This window comes from Pelodiscus sinensis, chromosome 2 (assembly GCF_049634645.1).
Source record: "Pelodiscus sinensis isolate JC-2024 chromosome 2, ASM4963464v1, whole genome shotgun sequence".
In the NCBI taxonomy this organism is placed as follows: domain Eukaryota; kingdom Metazoa; phylum Chordata; order Testudines; family Trionychidae; genus Pelodiscus; species Pelodiscus sinensis.
In genome coordinates this window covers 209,875,501-209,893,575 of record NC_134712.1, presented here as the reverse complement: position 1 = coordinate 209,893,575, position 18,075 = coordinate 209,875,501, and the positions used below count along the sequence as shown (strand labels likewise).

At 44.7% G+C, this 18,075-nt stretch overlaps 1 long non-coding RNA gene across 1 annotated transcript; it reads right to left on the bottom strand.

Annotated features, from left to right (window-relative positions):
• Positions 1-1,568: 1,568 nt before the first annotated feature.
• LOC142827336 (uncharacterized) lies at positions 1,569-16,974 on the bottom strand. The gene is made up of 3 exons (XR_012902042.1): positions 16,583-16,974; positions 5,030-5,254; positions 1,569-2,123 (listed from the first exon to the last, which is right to left on the bottom strand). It is a non-coding gene; the product is annotated as an uncharacterized LOC142827336 (long non-coding RNA).
• Between the last annotated feature and the right edge of the window lie 1,101 nt (positions 16,975-18,075).

Genomic DNA, 18,075 nt, shown 5'->3' with positions numbered 1-18,075 from the left:
GGGTGGGAGAGGGGAGGGGGAAACCTGGGAAGAGGGAGCTGGAAGGGGGAAGCCAGGGGAAGAAGGGGGAGGGGAAGCTCAGGGCTCAGGGTTGGGGGTCTCGCTGGACCAACTTGACTTTCATGCAGACCTGCTCCTGGGTTCACATGTGGCCTTTGGTGGCCAGGCTGGCAGTTATCCTGCCATAGGCGGCCGCATTCCTCCATCTAGTGCAGAGATCATGGACGTTGGGGGCATCCCCCCAAACCTGAATAAGGTTCATGATCTCCACCCTGGACCAGGGTGGCGCCCACCTTCTCCAGCCCCTGTCAGGCTCCTGGGAGCTGGCAGACTGCTCCTGGGGAGCGGTGGAGGGCTGGCTGCCAGTGTCTTGCTGGCTCATGTTTTAGGGCCACTGGGTAAGGGGCCCCAGTGGCCACTGCTGGCTCTGGGCTGGCAGGCTTGGAGCTGGCACAGGCACTGTGGCCAGGGTCTACCCCTTTAATGGCTCTGGGGCTGAAGGAGAGGAGGGTAAGTTTTCCTGGTTGTGCCCAGAGTGGCCACTGGGGCTCCCTGGGAAGGGCTGGAGGCCCCCTATTTCGAATTATGTGTCTACACAGCACTTAATTCGAAATAGCTATTTCGAATTTGGCGTTACTCCTCGTAGAATGAGGTTTACCAAATTTGAATTAAGGGCTCCGCTATTTCAAATTAAATTCGAAATATCCGTTTGCATGTATAGACGCTATTAAAGTTAATTCAAAATAATGGCTGTTATTTCGAATTAACTTTGCAGTGTAGACATAGCACACAGAATATAACAAGATTCAGATTTGTTCAGGTAAGTATGTAAAAGTATCTGAGTCACTCTAGTGTGGAAGTCTCTAATCCATAACCTTCTGAAATCCACTGAAAAATTGACTGTAATGGGCTTTGGATTAGACTTGTAACTGTGATCAAAACATTCTGAGAACAAATTTTCACATGAGGGTTTCCAAGCTTCAGATGGATCATATATATTATATTCCATTCCCATTGATATTTCCAGCCTATGCCAAAACCAGAAAACTCAGTATCTGACAAAGTAAATAGCAAACAAGGGCTAATTACTTCAAATGTTCTTTTTTAATCCCTATTTTATCCAGCGGAATGTGCCTATCCCAAATAATTAAATATATTGCTAATACTATAATATACACCAATTAAATATTTGTTCTTTTCACATACCATATCTATCATGGTTTTGGCACACACTAGGAATTTTTTCAGAGAGTCACAATAGCTTGATTAAAGTAATTAATCTTCCATGAAAAGATTTGCTGAAGCATGAAAAGTAATTTAGAAATTGCCTATTGTTTACCAGAGACAATGCTTCTTGGTTTGCAGTTCAGTGACCTGTTGGTATTGTGACTTGGAATTCCAGTCTGACAAGAATCTTTAGCTGGCAAACTTCTTTTTACAAAAAATACTATTGACAAGTTTCAGCCTGAGGAAACATTTCATGGATCAATTGAAGACAGGAGCAGAGGAGGACATTCAGGCAATGAGTAAACTGTGTTGATTTTGATGGAATAAATCCGGCACTGGCAATCAAAAAATTTAACATGACTCCATCACAATGGAATATTAAACAGTAAAACAATGGATGTGGTTTTGAGTATTGAAATTTTTAAATCTTTCGGTGAAGGTGCAGAAAAAAATAAAAACAGCAAAATAAATTTGAAATGTAGTAAGTAAGGCTTTCACTTTCACAATATCCTTTATTCTATTTTCCTTAAACTGTAGGCAGGTTTCACAGGAACATTCCTCAGGGCCCAGCTGTCAATATTTTAAATGGTAAGGGACAGTCATAACTGTCCTTTTTTGAGGGGAAGAGAAAAAAATTAGTTGAGGTCAGGGGCGGCCTGTGACTATAGGCCAACTCAGCCATTGCCAATGGTGCTGTCTTCAATGCGTCGCCTTATGATGATGTCATGGGGCGCCCGGGGTGCCCGATGATGATGTCACTCAATTGACGGCTGTTCAGGCGGGGGTGCCGATCGCGTGTTCCACCTGGGGTGCCAGCTGCCGCAGCCCGCCTCAAACCGCTCCTGGCTGAGGTGCGGAGTTGTAGGGTGCATGCAGCTGGGAGGAAGAGAGCGCCTCTGGAAGTAGGAGGAAAGGAGATCACAATGAGGAGGATGAACCAGAGAGAAGTAAGGTGGTGGGGAAGGTGTGGAGAAGTAGCCCGGGGTCTTGGAACTGTATTAGAGCAGGTGACAGGGATTCACATGAGCAACTACTGTCACAAGGCCCTGGGCTGGAACCCTTAGTAGAGGGTGGGCCTTGATTCCCCCCAAACACCCACCTCCCCATTTCCACTCCAGAAAAAGGACTGTGGAGTTTATTCTCACCAATGATGAAAAGAGCTCAACAAACAGCAAATTAAAACCCTGGCTGTGGTGCCTAAAACTGTGGGCTGCTGTGAGCCTCTAAGGCAAGCAGATCCACCAGGAAGCACAGGACCCACCAAGTTTTCATAGGCGCTTTGTCACGCTATCTAGAGATAGTCTTTGCAGAGGCCACTTGCCCCTTCATGCTTCTTCATAAGACATGAAGAGGCAAGGCAAAGCACGAAACGGTTCATTCCTATCTGAATAAAAGGCTAGAGGTTGCCTGACACTCAGGTGCTGTTTCTGAGGGTATAAATGTGGCTTAGAGAAAAACACAAGTAAATATGCTGCTTGGTCAAATGAAACTGAGAAACCACTTTGGATAAAATTTGGGTGTGGTCAAAAAGTTCCCTTGTCTTTGAAGAGCTATGTGTAAGAAGGGCCTGACATCAGAGCCTGCCACTCACACATCCTCCTTACAGACGTAATGGCTACCAGATATATATTGTTTTTTGACACAAGACGTGCAGTGGACAGGGCTTCAGGGGCTTGAATGGATGCCTTACCAGAGCTAGCAAAAACGTGTTTAGGTCCAGCAAGAGTACCAGTTCTAGCACAAGAAAGTATAAATAGAGAAGCTCTTTTAGAAATCTTGTCATCATAGTGTTGGTAAAGACTGATTTTCTCTGAATAGGGGGATAAAATGCTGATATTGAAGCCCAATGCACGATAGGAGAACTGAGCACAAGTCCAGTGTAGCAAGAACACCAAGGTGTACTGAATAGAAGTCAGAGTTGGTTGGATCCCACAGGACAAGGACCATTTTGCTAAGTAGATCAACCTAGAAGATGACATCATACTATTGAATAGGACTTATTGGACACCCTCCTAGCGCTGTTCTTCTTCCTCATTTAACCTTGCAGCAGTCACGCTATGAGGTGCAGATAATTGAGTATGGGGTGGCAAATGCAGCCACAGGTATGAATGACTCGGTTGGGATGGGAAAGAAGCAGATTGGGAGCCTGAATCAATAGCACAAGAATGTCAGAGAACTGGTACTGTCTCAGCAACATCAGGGCTATGAAGATAAGCCTTCCTTGAGTTTAAAGATGACCTGAGGAATCATCAGGATTGGAGAAAGAGAATATAAGACGGTTGACTGTCAGCTGCAGTGGACAGCATTGGAGGAGGAACATGGATTGCAGGCCCCTTGACAGCATAACAGGTAACATTTCCTGTTTTCCCTTGTGGCAAACAGGTCAACTGTGGGAATGCCCCACACTGTGAAAATTACCTGGAGGACACTCATCTTCAGGGACTGAAGAGAAAAATACCTGCTGAGATGCCCCATGAGATAATTTTATAGTCTGGGTAAATGGACAAATATTGAAATATCACCCTTGATGCAAAATTACCACAGATTGCCTCTACGCAGAGCAATTTGAAATGTACTCTCCCTTCCTTGTTTGCATAGTGCATTGTTGGTGATATTATTGGTGAGTATGTGAACCACTGAGTGTCTGATATGTTCCTGGAAGGCATGGAATTCATAGTGGATGGCACAAAACTCCAGCATGCTGATATGATGCAAAGCCTCCCTCTCTGACCAGTCCCTGTACTTTCAGTGAGCCCTGGTGTGCCACAGATTTCAATGGCAGTTAGGAATTTAAATACATTTGAAGATCGGGACTTGAGTGGCTATTCAGGTGTCTCAAACTTTTTTTCTGTATACAACACTTGAGAATGAAGATGTTGCATTTCAAATAGCAGAGCCGCAGTGGGGTTTGGTCCCAGTCCCGGCACAAGCCAGGACTGAGCCAGGTTGCCTGCCGAGCCAGCAGCAGCCCCTGTTGCAGCCGGGCCACGCCAAGGATGTTATAATGCATGTAGATTCCTAACTTCCAGGGATGTTACAAAGCCCATTAGTAGTTGATAAAAATTCTATTGACTCGATTAGTCAGTAGGCAGCCAACTCAGTACCGGCTCCTACTGCATTTTAAATTGCAGAGCCGCAGCGGGGTTTGGTCCCAGAGATGGTGGGAGCCAGGACTGAGCTGGGCTGCCTGCCCAGCCGGCAGCAGCACCTGTTGCGGCTAGGCTGCCGCAAACAGGGGCTATTTTGCAGCAGAAGCCCCTATCCACTGGGGGTCCCGGCAGGGAGTTGTGACCCCCCCACATACACGTGAACAGGGGCTACTGCTTCTGCTAGAGGCAGCAGCGAAGGGATGGCAGGCGGCACTACGGAGACCAAGCTGGGGGGAATTGACTTTTAAGCCAGCTGTCCCCAGCACTGGCTCCTGCGCCTCCCGCTTGCTGCCTCTGATATAGAGGCGGGAGGAGGGGAAATGTGAGTAGTCAACTCAACTACCTGATAAGCCTAGATTTATTGGGTAGTCAACGAGTCAACTACTCTCTTACATCCCATTCACTCTATGTTTGTTCCGGTGATGTGGATTTCACCAGCGGGATATGTCTACAGTGCTTTGTAACCCAGGGTTAGAGTGACTCGACACTACTTATCCATATTAGAGAACCCAGGGTTTGCGACTCTGCATTTTTAACCCTAGAACAGCTTCTCTCCCACCTTCAGCCCACCTCCACACTCCCACACCCATTTCCTAGGGTCCCCCTTTCCAGGACTTATCCCTTCCAGGGACTGCAGTCCAAGAATGCCTTACCTCCATGAGGAGGGCCCCAACGGTGGATTTTCCCATGCTGAACTGGTTGCCCACTGACTGGTAATTGTCTGGGATGGTGAGTTTCCAGACAGCAATGGTGAATGCGGGATGGCGGGTTGCATCTGGAAAAGCTTATTCCAAAAGAAGCTTGTAGTCAAGACGTAGTCCAGGTCTGAGAGATTTGTGTATAGACAGAAGGCAGGTAGGCTCAAGCCTGAGCTGACACTGTAGAGCAGACACATACCCACTCTGTATAAACAGTTTTACCACACACAGGTAATTTTTGCAAAACCTTCTGTAAAACTTTCGCAACTTTTTGAAATGATAACAAGCCTAAGAAATTTCAGTCTAAAAATCTTTTCCCCTAAACAAGCATAAGCTACCGAAAAGCACAGGAAGAAATGTCAAACTGAGGAAGCATACTGCAAAGCTTTAACAGAAGTTTTTAGATTTTGGGTATGTCTACACTTGCAGCCGATTTCGGAATAGGGCTGCAAATGTAGGCATTTGGAATTGCAAATCAAGCCTGGGATTTAAATATCCCGCGCTTGATTTGCATCTTCTGGGCTGGGCGCCATTTTTTGAAATTTACAAGCCTGGAATAACTCCCTGCGTCTACACGCGGCAGTGAAACGGGCGTTCGAAATAAAGCCTTATTTCAAACTACCTGTTATTCCTCCTTCAATGAGGTTTAACAGGTAGTTCGAAATGGGGCTTTATTTCGAATGCCCGTTTCACTGCCACGTATAGATGCGGGCAGTTATTCCGGGCTTGTAAATTTCAAAAATGGCGCCCGGCCAGGAAGATGCAAATCAAGCGCGGGATATTTAAATCCTGGGCTTGATTTGCAATCCAAATGCCTACATTTGCAGCCCTATTCCGAAATAGGCTGCAAGTGTAGACATACCCTTAGAGCTTTAACTAGAGCAATTCAAACAGCACTTCAATAAGTCAACCCCCTCCTTTTTCATGAACAGTTAAAGTAATGGTAATTCATTTGTCTGAACTTGACAACTTCTGAACTCCAGCTACTATTTGAACACCTGCATCGCTCTATTCTCTGTGTATTTGATGTTGTTCTTAACTGTGTGACACATCTTTGTCTAGCCTTGGCCAAATTCACATTCTGGGCCAAACTAATTCCATCCTCTCAGTTTTGTCCTGGGCCTCAGGTTCTCTTGCAAAAGCAGTTGGCTTATATTTTTATGCAAATATTGTCTCTCTTCTGGAGCAAATAAGCAGCAGCCAAGGCTCATTTTGAATCAGAGTTCAAAGCAGAACAGAGTAATCAAATAAAGTTGCTTGAGAATATCTGTAAGTATTTGTGACAAGGTGTTCAACACCTCAAGAAGCAGTCAGCTGACAGGAAAAAAGCAACAAAAGTGGGTCCTCCAAACTGGCAAAGAGAGGAATCTCTGGAACAACCATGTTGAAAACTAGAGACTTGATCCTCCTACGTCTACAAGAGCTACTAATTAATAAGGGACCTGCTGGCTCAGATAAAAGGAGGGTGCTGCTCTTTAGCTAGTTGGAGGTTTTCTGGCTGGGTTTGATGGGAGAAAGAAGTCCTAATAACCTAATAAGAATAAAGCTTAAGAGGTCAGCTAAGAAGCAGCAGCAATGAATTGACCCAAGCAGCATGTAGCTATTGTTTATAGCTAGCTAGAACCCAGAGTAATGAGGGGCGGGGGCTGGTTTCCCTACCAGCCACTGGTAAAGTGACATAAACCTCAAAAAGAGGATGGGTAGGGTTGCTGATTTTCCCAATTGGGTGGATTGGACACCATTGCCGCAGATGGCATCCAGGCAGTTGAGAAAGTTGGCAACCATAATGATGCAGCTTATTTGGGAACTTGAACATCTGGCAGAATTTAAAGAGCACAGAGCTAGGGTTGTAGACACTAACAAGAGCAGATAATTTGTTTATTCACTGGACTCTTTAATACCCTAAAAGGGGTTCATTTGGACTTGGTGACTTGGCTGGAGTGGTAAACTACTGATGACCCACCAAGATTAGCTGAGAGCCTTCCACAGTATTGAAGTGGATGTACATAATAAGGTTGAAACTGGCTCAGAGTGTCTGATCTGGCCAGACTGCATGTTGCAAGACTATAAATGGTAAGTTCAGACAGCTTTTAAGTCAGTGTTGCATTTTTATAATCCAGTTAGAGCAGTTTCAAGAATACTTAGACTGATCTCTGGCTGCTCAAAACCAAGTGGAACTAACCAACTCTAGTAAGGCCCAGCATAAGATTTCTTGACTTTCTTCTACACCACTGTAAATCTGTAATAGCACCGATTATGTGGCCACGATCAACGAGAGCTATATTTGGCTCAAAGTGGTTAATAACTACAGCTGGGCAACTTCTGCAAAACAAATGATTTGCTAATACTTTTTAGAATACAAACCATGTGTTTGTTTTGTGGTATTCTTGGCCCCCTATTTGCCTTCCGCCAATTTTTGTTTTCCACAAAGTGAAAGTGTTCTCAGTAGAACTCCTACCCATAAGGGCTGTAATGTCATTCAGAATTTTATGATAAGCCCACTGTGATGGTCCCCTTGGGGCACGAGCGCTTGTCCCCCAAGAGGACAAGGCCCTGCGGGCCCCACCGTCGCTACTTTGGGTCCAGGGGCGGATTTACGGGCACGAGCACCTACCCCTGAATGGGGGCAAGACCCTGCAGGCCCATCGTCCTATGTGTTCTTGGATCTACCAGGGTCCTTATCCCCTTTGGTCAGACAGCCAAATATCAGGCTCCATACCCTAGTTCTCCCACCACCTTGCGGCCAACAGTAATATCCAGGAGTCGGGGGGATTAGGAGGACCCGGATACACCCTCTCCTCTGGGTCCCAGCCTGGGGCCCTAGTGGATAGGTCATTAAACTCCTACCCGACCAATGGGGCTCCTTCCTGAATCACGTCAGCCCACGGGCACCAGAAGCGCCCTGCCCAGGCTGCTTCCTAATCCCCTCCGGCACGGTGTGCCCCTCTGCAGAGTTCGTCGGGCTTACCACTTCGTCGGACCCTGTTGGTCCAGGGTCAGTGCGCGGCCCCTCCCGGACACCTCTCCGGTTCTGCCACCTAGGAGGAATAAAGCGCTCCCCCCAGCTCAGCGGGCGACTCCAGTTATGGGAGCCGCACCGCTGCTTGCTCGTTGGCCCTTTTCAAGGGCCCCACCATGGTGTGTCTGGGGATGCTGTACTGCCCCCTCGGCATCCCCCCATTCAGAGACGCCAGGCCTGGGTCCGGGGCTCCCCCCGTCACCGTGACGTGGTGGGCCGCCAGCGGGCCAGCCTCTCCGGCTCCCTGTAGCGTTCCTCTGCCGCCGCTGGGGCCCCTCCCCAAGCCGGCAGGTCGGTCTGAGCTCTGCCAGGCTCTATCATGGCCTTGGCTGTCTCCTGGCCCTGTCAGTCCCTCCCTGGTGCCGCGTTGCCCTGCCCCGGGGTCCAACCAGTGGAGGCCCCCCCACCGGCCACGGTGGCAGCTCAGGTTAGTTCAGCGCCCCGGCAGTGGTCCCCTGGCGCAGCTTCCTCCCCTCCCCTTGTCGGCAGCATGGACCCCGTCCCGCCTGCCACAGTGCAGGCCTCACTCGGCCCGTCACACCCACCTTAACTGATGCTTGATATAAATAGCTAACTAGATGTGATTAAATAAGCAGCTGGCCTAGCAAGTCAATGTGAGTTCAAGTCCCAGGAAGACATAATTAGTCACATGCTAATAGGAAGACTGCAAATGAAACACACACAGTGTGTGTGTGTGTGTGTGAAGTCTCCCATGACTTCTGAGAAATACCTGAGTCATGACACACGTAGCTCTGAAGGCAACACCCTCTTTTGCCAGAAGAAAGGTCACTACAGTGCAAGATAGTTAAGGAGGAAGTAAAACTTGGAAGGTGTTGTCACAGCCCCCCTCATGCTTTATGAAAAATGGCTTATGCATATGAATATGCATAACTCAAAGACACTTTATGCAAAATAGGTCATGTAACCTATCATTCAAGAGTCTGTTCACCCCTGAATGTGTATATTCTATTTCTGTGCATGTATCTTTCTTGTATGAGAAGTTAGAAATATTAAGTGGGAACTTGTTGTATGAGTCCAGGTATTTTAGTAAAAGCCAATAATGATATTTTAGGAACTTAATGGTTGGGTGAACAAGTCAACAATCTATGAATGATTCTGTCTTTCCTGTAAGCCCAAACAGTGGTAGGTCCTACGAGGACATTTGAGCATGTCACCAGATGCTGGAATCCATCTTGAATCTGGTATTTTTCCATGCAGCTCTGGAGAGCTAAATAAAGGGTTACTGCCCTGGGGAAAGTTTATTTAAGGAATGGAAAGCAATGAATCTTTTGTCTTCAGCTGGCTTTTAAAATTGCCTCCCCACCCTAACAGGATATACGCGAAGAGACCTGTAAACAAAGAACTGTAGCAAAAGGCAAAGTTGCTGGACCAAAGTCAGAAAAGGTATGTCTACACAGCGGGGCTACTTCGGGATATCCCAAATTAATTACCCACATCTTTTAAACATGCCTGTTATTTCAAAATATTTTTCAAAATAACAGGCGTGCTATTTTGACATCCCTATAACCCTTGTTCCATGAGGGTTGAGAGATGTGTCTAAATAGCATGTTATTTTGAAATTTGTCACTGTGCAGACACGCCAAGTTTTGAATTATGCTATTTCAAAATACAATTGAAATAATATATGCAATTTGCATATCTTATTTTGAGTTTAGGGTGCTGTGTAGATGCACCCAGAAAGATCAACTCTGGCCTGAGATGAGAATTGCATGTAACAAGTTTCTTAGTGTGTGTCATAATTAGGAGTGCTGACCATCACCCAGTGATTAATGGGTTAACTCATGTACCTAGCAAAGGTATCAACTGGGTGGGTTTAGGCAATCAACTAATAACAACGCAGGTAGGAATTTCAAACTGGATTTTTCTTTTGTTGTTGGAGATCAGAGCAGTTTCTCCAAAGTATTGAGGGAGATATACCTATCTCAAGGAGCTAGAAGGGACCTTGAGCGGTCATCAAGTCAAGTCAAGTCCAGTCCAGTCCCTTGCCCTCACAGCAAGACCAAGTACCATTCCTAACAGATTTGTCCCAGATCCCTAAATGCCCCTGTCAAGGTTTGACTTCACAACCCTGGGTTTAACAGGCTAATGCTCAAACCACTGAGCTATCCCTCCCCCCAAGTAAATGCAACTGCGAAGGGAGATGCTTCTGTCTCCTAGGGTATGTCTAGACTACATCCCTCTGTAAATTAGCCATACCAAAATTGCTAATGAAGTGGGGATTTTAATATCCCATGCTTCATTTGAATAAGAATGGCCACTGCTTTTTGCCAATGCGGCACTTTACCGGCAAAAAGCGGCAGTCTAGACGGAGATTGGTCGACAAGGAAAGCCTTTTCCGACCGATCCTGTAAACCTTGTTGCATGAGGCATAAGGGATCAGTCAGAAAAGGCTTTCCTTGTCGACCGATCCCCATCTAGACTGCTGCTTTTTGCCAGCAAAGTGCTGCATCGGCAAAAAGTGGCAGCCATTTTTATTCTAATGAAGCGTGGGATATTTAAATCCCTGCTCCAATTTCAGTATGTCTAATTTACATTCCTCTGGCGACAGAGGGATGTAGTCTAGACATACCCCTAGAACAGACTTTTAAAAATGAGTAAGCAGGGAAAAGTTTAGATAGTCTATCAGGGTTTATTGTTTTCCTTGTTTGGGGGTTTGGAAATCCTATCTGAGCTGGCTAATTGTTTTTCTCTTTTATGACTAAGGATTATAGTCCAGTTGCTTTCCCTGAGTATCTATATCAAATGGTGGCTCTTACCATCTAGCCAATTTACTATGCTTGCAACTGTAGTTTTGTTTTGATATCAGAAGATTGTTTTTTTATTTCTAATTAACCGGTATTGGTTGATTGTTGTGTCCTTAGGACTAAGTGCCTAGTTAAAAGAGCGGAGTCCATTGTTTTCTGTGGATTCCCTCTGTTTTTCCCAACTCCAAGCAAAATGGAGGTTGACGCCCGGGGGGGGGGGGGGGGGGCGGGGCGGGGCGGGGGCAGGGAGGAGGAGGGCGGGGAAGGGAGGAGGGGAAGAGCTTTACATTAAGGATGGGATTTCCCAAGTGATCTCTTCTCTGATTTTCTTGGAATTACTTACATGGTGGCAGCGAGCACCCCAAAATCTGGGTATTAGGATTTTTTGGGGAGGAGGGGAGTTTTGTACCAGTGCCTGTAGAGACACGGTTTTGGAGCGCTTTTGCATACCCCCAACTTCTGCATTCATAGAGCCAGAGTGGGGAACAGCCTTGACTGTGTAATAGAATTAGCTGGCATGTTTTGATTATTTTGGCTTAGTAACTTACTTTGGTCTATCTGTTTTCACCTCAACCACTTAAACCCTACTTTTTACACTTAATAAAAACACTTTTGTTTATTATCAAGTCCAGCATAAGTAACTGTTACCTAGGGAGGGGGATGCGACTTAGGGAGGAGGATATAACCACTGTGGACATCTCTCTTTTATTGATAAAGAAGGCTGACCTAAAGAACTTTCTCTGGATAAAACTTTTATACAGAATAAGACAGATTTATTTGGGGGTTTGGTCCCTTTTGGAGGTTGCATTCCTGGATGCTGTCAACAGCCCTATAACTGAACTTTCCCAGAGCTGAACAGTGTCTATGTTGCTCTGCTGGGGATGGTTACCCCAACTCTGTGCCTTGGCTGGAGGAGATCAGAGCTTCTAGCCCAGTAGGACAGGGTAGTGGAGAGCCCCAGAGAATAGGAAGGTGGGCTATGTGGCTTGATCAACATACAGAGTGACAATCTTATGAATGTTATTTCAATTCAGATTATGAAATATTCTATATAAATGTTAAAAACAATTCCAAATAGAATTATTTTGAAAAACCCTCCCCAACTCTACTCCTGTGGAGTGAGCCTGCCACATTGCAAGTAAGTTAGCATAAATCTCCTACTGTCAGTCATTTTTATTTAGTAGCAACTTCTACTTAGGCTAGAACAATGGCTGTTGGAATGGGCTACTTTGATTAATAGGATTTTTTCCTCAGTAAGGAGTGTAGGTTTCTGGGTTTCCTGTATCTGGGTGGGGAACCCCCAGCTTGCTGGTCATATGGAGTTTCTTAGGATTTGCCACTTCAGGACAGCCAGACAGTTTGTTTACCTGAGCAGCTGCAGGCATGGCTGCTTGCAGCTTCCAATGGCTGCGGTTCACCATTCCCAGCCAATGGGAGCTGCGGGAAGTGGGATGGGCTGGGCAACCATTTCCCGCTGTTTCTATTGGTCAGAAAGGGTATGTTTACATTGCATTCCTCCTTCGAGAGAGGAATGCAAATGCAGACAAGCAAAATTGTAAATAAAGTTCAGATTTGAATATTCTGTGCTTCATTTGCATAATCACAGACTGCCGCTTTTCCAAAATAGGGTATTTAGAGAAAAAACTCTTCCTTCAAAATAACTCTACTCTGTTATTTTTTCTTGAAATAACCCCTCGGGGACTGCGTTTGTTTTCTTGAAAGATGCTATTTTGGAAAAGCGGCGGTCCATGATTACGCACATGAAGCACGGGAAATTCAAATCCGCACTTCATTTGCATTCCTCTCTTGAAGGAGGAATGCAATGTAGACATACCCAAATGGTGAACCACAGCCACTGCAAGCTGCAGGACTCTGTGCCTGCAGATGCTCAGGTAAACAAACCATCCAGCAGCCTGCAAGTGGCTAACCCTGATAAACTGCATGTGTCCCACAGACCAGAGGTTTCCCACCCGTAATCCCCCTATAGCTTCAAGAAATGGTTGTTTGAATGGAAAATATCACCATAAGTAGAAAAATAAATTTTAAAACTGCGGAAGACTAAGGACAAAAAAAAATGTAAGAGGAAAAGTCATATATACTCAGCATGAATTTAGAACTGATATTTGACTTTATTGTATTGATACATCATCCCTGTTTAGCTAGAGGTAAAGTAAGGTTCTCAGTTCATGAATGCAAGTGAAATATGGAGAATAGTAAAAAAAATAATTCTAAAAGATTTAATATAAAGGCTGGTGTCCAAAGTTGGTTCCTAGTTTAAAGTCTAATATCTAGGGCTACGTCTAGACTGGCCCCTAATTCTGGAAAAGTCATGCAAAGCAGGTAAGTCAGAATAGGGAAATCCGCGGGGGATTTAAATATCCCCCGCGGGATTTAAATAAACATGTCCGCCGCTTTTTTTCCGGCTTGGGGAAAAGCCGGAAAAAAGCGTCTAGACTGGTGCGATCCTCCAGAATAAAGCCCTTTTCCAGAGGATCTCTTATTTCTACTTGAAAGCGGAATAAGAGATCCTCCGGAAAAGGGCTTTATTCCGGAGGATCACGCCAGTCTAGAAGCTTTTTTCCGGCTTTTCCCCAAGCCGGAAAAAAAGCAGCGGACATGTTTATTTAAATCCCGCTGGGGATATTTAAATCCCCCACAGATTTCCCTATTCTGACTTACCTGCTTTGCATGACTTTTCCGGAATTAGGGGCCAGTCTAGACGTAGCCTTAGATGTATGAAAATTAAACATACTCACTATATTTGGGGGAGGGAGGGCTTAATAAAAAAACGTTCTATGCAGAGTATTTAGGGATCAGAGCTATCCATATATATGCAGACTATTCTATTTGGTTCCTTCAGCTTCAGCTGAATATTTTGTTCTCACTTAAAGCTAAATCTTTGGGACCTATTTTTCATGTATACTGTGTATCTCCTTAGGGAAAGTGGGAAGGGAAAAAACCTGAGGAGCTGAACAAACTGCTGCATGGACTTATGAACTTGTGGAGCAGGCAGGGACGGATGAGAGTTTTGCGGGGCCCAGGCAACACAATTTTGTGCATGTGCCACAGCCACAGCCAACAGGTAGTAGCATGTGCACGGGGCCTATTGAAGCGCAGGGCCCAGGGCAACCGCCCCACTCGCCCTGCCATATATCTGCCGTTGGGAGCAGGGAAGGGCAAATGTTCTCCCTTCTAAGCATTCAAGAGTGATTCTTGGAGCCACGCCATAGAGGCTGGAAAATAACCTTCCATTGCACCACTTCAGCTCACTTTTTCTGTACTTCTGCAGGGAGTCTCAACAGAGCTGGTCTCTGTACCTTGCACAGCTGCTCTCAACCCCCAATTCTAGTCTCTTACTTTGCAGTGAAGCGGCACTATTCTGTTTCAAAAATAGGGGAGAAAGTGCATATGGTGGGGAAGATGGTAGATATGTGAGGCTACAAGGGTGGGTTGTATTTGCCCCTAAAAATACATAGTTCTTATATGATGCTTTTTATCTGTAGCACAAAGGACTTTTACAAAGGAGGAAAGTATTATTTTACAAATGGAGAAACTGAAGAATGTAACTCAATTACAGTTATGGTCAGTATTATTTCTGATAATGAAACAGGAAACCTATCCTAGATTGAAGAACCAGGATGAGGCATGGTGTTAACAAGCACAAAGAGGCTTACGTATGGATTAACATTACCCTTATTTGCTAGAAGCATCAGTGCTTAACCTGCTTACGATCCAGTCCATACATACAGATCTCTCTGCACCAGTGTTTCTCAAAGTGGTCTGCGAAACACTTTGAGAAACCTATTAATTGGCCGCTCTGGAGTGTGTACTTAGCAGTGCTGTGGCCACAGAGCCTCGCAGCTCCTATTAGCTGTTTCACCGTTTGCAGACAAGGGGAACCACGGGAAGCGGAATGGGCCAGGCCACCACTCCATGCAGCTCCCCTTGGCTGCAATTGGCAAAATGGAGCCAATAGGAGCCGCAAGGCCCTGTGGCTATGGTGCTGTTAAGTAAACACCCCAGAGCAGCCAGTTAACAGGTTTCTCAAAGTGGTTTCGCAGACTATTTTGAGAAACACTGCTCTACACAAACACAATAGTATGGGTTTAAATTCTGGTGTCCTCATTGTGTTCACGCTTATAATTTCTTGAATTAACACAAAAAGCATAAGTCCCATAACACTGATGGTCTTCTAATGCAAATAATGCATTAAAGGAAGTGACTACAAGGTAAGTACTCCGTTATCTTATAGCTTTAATGGTGACTCAATAATTCTTTACGTGCTAAAAAGGCAAACAGGATCTAAATAAGAAAACTCACTTTAAAATTGCAAAAGAGATTAGGAAAACAAAAATGGTTATCCATATAGATAACAGTATTCTATATTATAAACAATTTCCTCGTCACCCAAAGTGCAGGACCTTACTAACGTTAAAAAGCCCTTGTATTTAGCTAAGAACATCACTTCATGCACCTCTTAGATACATCTTAATGTGGAATAATGGTTTTGTCTCTAGAGTAGATGCCTATTGTGACAGAAAACACCCCTGTATTTTCCTACACACCATTCCAATAATCTTTATACAAAGTATGCCTTGTAAGGTATCATTTGAAAACTTGTAATTTGTTGGCCTGTGCTGTCCTGGTAAAATGTGTGGTAATACAGCATGTGAATTTGCAAGTTTCCTGTGTGGGATATGTCCCAAACCCCACAGCCTACCCAAGGTCTGTCCTAGATAGAGGAAGGAATGTGTACTTGCCTTAATTTACACTTAAGTAGTAATCAGAATCAACAAAAAAGAAGGCAAAATAAAAGAAGTTCAAACAGGTGAGAAAATCAGCAGAGAAATTCCTTCCATACAGATTTTGTCTCCTAGGTTTCAGCTGGAAATGTTTTTGAAAACATTTCTGCCCACATCTCTATACATACCTGAATGCCTTTGAACGTTTTACTTAAAACGATTAGAACCAAAGAGTACTGGAGCAGAGAGAAAACAAGTTAAGAGAATAAATGATGCCAACAGGAGGCAGCAGACTAGAAGATAGATGGGAGAAAAATAAACCCTTTGTGATTTAGTTTAAAGGTATAAGATGAAATAGAGTCTGACCCTTGTGCAGGTCTGCAAAGAATGGGGGAAGAATACAAGGAGACTTCCCCCAACATGTGTGCCTTGTATAGAGGTCAATCACAATTGCAGTGAGTACAAGACCTACTACCTGTTATCTCTCACTGGTGACAGGGCAGGGGCAGCTGACAATGTCTTCCCAGAGCTCTGGGAATGAGGGAAAGTGCATCCACTGCTTTACCCCTCAGGAAAGTGTAGAGAAAAAATACATTTCTACAACCAAACTCACCTGTGCTAGTTAGTGTAGGATAAGGTAGGACTCCTGCCCTGTCACCTGCGGGACATAACTGGTAGTAGTTGCTGTACTCCCTGCTTTCGGTAACCGGGTTTGGTTCTTTAAAGGATTTGAAACCACAGACAGAGGAATACTGCTTTTTAGGGTCAAACAAAGATTATTTATTTTTTCTGTTTACTTTATAATTTTCCATTTAAATCAATTCACTATTTTTTATTCTTTTAAGACAATATAATATACAAAGAAAAAGTAGAAAAACAGTACAGTAAAAAAAAAACCAAGAAATAATAACTTCTCCTACAGATATACCCTCCTGATTTACCTTTAAACCATTTATGGAGTTAACAATTATATAATACTCACGTTAAGAAAGATAGAAGCATTGCTTAGATTCAGGAGATATTCTTTTCTTTGTTTTTCCTTTCTTTGGATTTTTCGTTGCAACTTACGACCGGTATTCGTTCCCCTTTCGGAGCTTATTTGTTTCCCTTTCGGAGCTTACGTGCGGCAGCGAGATTCAGCGCCGGGGAGGGAGCCCTGGTGGATCAGACCTGGCTTTTTGGATTCGCAACCCGTCCACTCGTGGTCTGTTTCAGCCAACCTTATATACCCTGTTTCGGTATTTTGGTACTCCTCCACTCGCCTGACAATTGCTGATGTTAGATTTTTGTTGTCTCATTCTGCCCTTACAAAAAACTTTCGTCTGCTCCATTTGGGGTAATCAGAACTTTGTTGCATACTGCTGTCTGAGTTACTTACTTCCCTAAAAGCGGGGTTATTGTTGGTCAACCAATCAAATTTTGTTTGTATTTTTATCTCCTGTATCTGACAATTCTGCCTTTCCTTTCCACTTACAATTAAACTGGTGCTCATTTGACATATTCTGGGTAGGCCTCAACACATCCCTTTCACACCTGCAAATGTGGTTGGACTCTATAGAAGGCACACATGTTGTACTCGGCCCCATTCTTTGCACTCATATCTCATCCTATACTTTTCAACTACATTACAAAGGGTTTATATTTTCCTCTCTATATTGGGGTCTGGTGCCTTCCCTTGGTGTCATCTTCCTATTGACTTGCTTCCTCTCTGCTCTAGTTCTCTTTAGTCCTAATAATTTTGGACAGACGTTCAAAGGTATTCAGGTGCCCAAAGATGCAGGCAGGTGCTTCTGTAAATTCCACTAGGTATTTATGTGCATCTTTAGGCACCAGGTAGTCTTTTAATATATGTTTTTTTGTTATTTACCTGATTTTCTTTCCTACTTCTTCATGTCACTTTAGGCTAGCCTACACTTAAAATATTAACAGGTAACTGTTACTGGGCGATGCTTACTGGTTAACCAGTGGCCTGGCTGGGCTGGAGCAGCATCCTCCCCAATGTTCTGATTCGGCCCACAGCACTATGCCACGGGTTTGGCTAGGCTGGAGGAGCTCCCCACCAGCAGTGTGGTGCGCTGGACCAGCCAGAGCAGACCCCTGCCTGCAACGCTGTAGGCCCGGCCTGAGCAGCCCCTGTCCCCGGTACAGTAGGCCTGGCCTGGACAGAGTAGCCCACTCCTTAGCAGGCCTGGCCAGGTTAGAGCAGCCTCCCATTCATGATATGGGTAGGTGGCTGCTCCAGCCAAGCCAGGCTCACTGCCTGTGGTATCACAGGGTTAAATGGAATGTTTAACATTCTGTTTAACTGGTTAACTTTTTAATCAGGATTTGTATGTTTAATCAGTCTTTGTTTGCAAATTCATTCAGCAGTCTAGGGCCTATACAAATAAAATCTCAATTCTTCCAAGTTGTATTACCTAATGTAGTTTTGCGATCTGCTCTATTTGTAAGAGTTCTATCCTTCGATCATATTAT